Here is a 2,549-nt window from a genome sequence, read left to right as displayed (position 1 = left end):
ACTGCTCCCCCCTGCCGGCCTGATCGCCCCCTAACTGCTCCCCCCGCCAGCCTGATCACCCCTAACTGCCTCTGCCTCGGACCCTGCCACCATGGCTTTGTCTGGAAGGTCATCCGGAAGATGTTGGTCTAATTAGCATATTACCCTTTTATTAGTATAGATGATTTTTTAAAAATAGCTCTATTTGATCAGAGAGTATATACTTCAAAGAAAAGGAACTCTGGTTCCCTAAATGTAGTTGGAAATCTTCTAAACTTGCCAACTTAGTTTTTTAAAAGTACTTTGATAATAGAAATACCCATTGAAGAAGAAAAATCCTCCTTTCTTTTTTTCTTACTAAATGTTAACATCTTCAGAATCAGTTGATGGGGGGGAGGTGTCTAATTTTATTTTTTACTTTTCCTGTTTCGTTTTGGTTCTTCATAGATTTAGGAGCGGGACTCGGAGTGAGGCTCTTAGTGGGATGTCTTTTCCCTTTGGAGGAAGGCATGGTTGTCCAGATGCGCATATGGATAAAGATTTATGAAATCTCACCAACTATTTAGGGAGGTGTGGACTGGAAGGAATGTTACCTGCATTCAGGTCAATTAGCTTTTGCTTTCGCATCACCAATGTGTTGGCTGAAGAGAAATCAGAGCTGCCCGTCTCTAGGAGGGGGAGTGAGCAGGCGTGTAGAGAGCGTAGGGAGATAGGCCCTACTGGGCGTGCTTAGGAAGGCGTCAGAGGTTCGTGGCAGAAATGACGGAGGCGTGCAGTCCCCTCAGAAACGGGGGCTCGAGATGTCGGTGTGCCCAGTATTTTCCCTCCCGGATTGGTCAGCAGACACGCAGTGCGCCGTCTCCAGGGTTCCCAGTTGCTAACCTTTCAGCAGCTCCGAAGGGGAAATACTGTAATCTCCTTGGTTAGTGCTGGCAAGTCTCACTTCAGTGCAGTTTTAAGGTCTAAAGCAGGGGTCCTCAAACTTTTTAAACAGGGGGCCAGTTCACCATCCCTCAGACCGTTGGAGGGCCGGACTATAGTTTAAAAAAAAAAAAACTATGAACAAATTCCTATGCACACTGCACATATCTTATTTTGAAGTAAAAAAACAAAACGGGAACAAATACAATATTTGTATTTGCATGTGGCCCGCGGGCCATAGTTTGAGGACCCCTGGTCTAAAGTGAGGTTTCATTCTCCAGTTACTGGTGCTTCACGTATAGGGCCCAGTTTCATTGGGTGCTTCCTGTGTACTGGAATGGTCTAGCCCTGTGGCCGGCAAACCGCGGCTCGCGAGCCACAGGTGGCTCTTTGGCCCCTTGAGTGTGGCTCTTCCGCAAAATACCACGTGCGGGCGCGTACGTACAGTGCGATTGAAACTTCGTGGCGCATGCGCAGAAGTCGGTATTTTGAGGAAGAGCCACACTCAAGGGGCCAAAGAGCCGGATGTGGCTCGCGAGCCGCAGTTTGCCGACCACTGGTCTAGCCTCCTCTCTTTTTAAGTTCGTGTCAAAAATAAGGTGAAGGAGGCCTTGAGAATATAGGCCTGAAACTTTGGTTTTTAAGATGAGATGAGGCAGAAAGACCACACGGGGGAAATCACATTAAGGATTTGGGGGGAATGGGGTGATGGTGACTTGGGGCCCTGCTTCCATGTGTGAGTTCTGTCGCCATCGCTGCTTCTGGGATGGAGGGAGCCGTCTTTCTCGCTCAGGTGCTGGCGAAGCGCTTTCTGCCCTGGAAGCTTCTGTGGGGGACAGGCAGGGGGGTGCCTTCACCCGAGTCTCCCAGGAACGCCGGGTATCGCTTCCTGCCTTACTGTCCGAGCCTCCTCCGCCTGGGATGCTCCTGCCAAAAGCCGAAAGGAGTTGCCTTCAGCGCTGATAAGCTCTCTCCTGTGTGTGTAGAAATATTGCAGATGCCCAGGCTGCGTGGCTCGGTGGTTGAGCATCGACCTCTGAACCAGGGGGTCACAGTTCGATTCTTGGTCAGGGCACACGCCCTGGTCGCGGGCTCGATCCCCAGTGTGGGGGCGAGCGGGGGCAGCCGATCCGTGATTCTCTCTCATCGTCGATGTTTCTCTCTCTCCCTCTCCCTTCCTCTCTGAAGTTAATAAAAATAGATATTTATAAAAGAAAGTAAAGTGAAACGTGGTATGTGAAAACGCCAAAGGGACGCTTCTGCTGGAGGCGGTATTTCCTACCCAACCCTCTATCTCAGTTTTTTCTCCGTTCCCGCTCTCTCCTCATAAAAGAGCCGTTTGTGCTGTGAGAATTCTGTGACACTCAGTTCAGTGGCCGTAAGTGTGGCCGGATTGCACCCAGTGGCCATGCTCTGTTCGTTATTATCTGTCGCTGCCTCTGCACGACCTTTGATCTGAGCAGGTAGGAAGTGGTGGCGCTGGTCGCCCTGACGGTGCAGCCGGTGCTCTGCCCTGTCCCTGTGCCTCGCTGCCCCGCGTGGCCCCTGGGTTAATAGTTCTGCAGCGAAGGACAGTTATTCCCCTTCCCACCGTGTGTGTGCCGTTCCTCTTCCCAAGGCAGTACGTCCTCACTAAAAAAAAAAAAAAA

General features: G+C 50.8%; 1 protein-coding gene across 3 annotated transcripts in view; it reads left to right on the top strand.

Moving 5' to 3' along the window:
• Positions 1-2,549, top strand: part of ZFAND6 (zinc finger, AN1-type domain 6) — a 43,412-nt gene that overhangs the window by 16,123 nt on the left and 24,740 nt on the right. The window lies entirely within an intron of this gene.

Source organism: Myotis brandtii, unplaced genomic scaffold (assembly GCF_000412655.1).
Source record: "Myotis brandtii unplaced genomic scaffold, ASM41265v1 scaffold1166, whole genome shotgun sequence".
Classification (NCBI taxonomy): Eukaryota; Metazoa; Chordata; class Mammalia; order Chiroptera; family Vespertilionidae; genus Myotis; species Myotis brandtii.
This window is presented reverse-complemented; position numbering and strand designations above follow the sequence as displayed.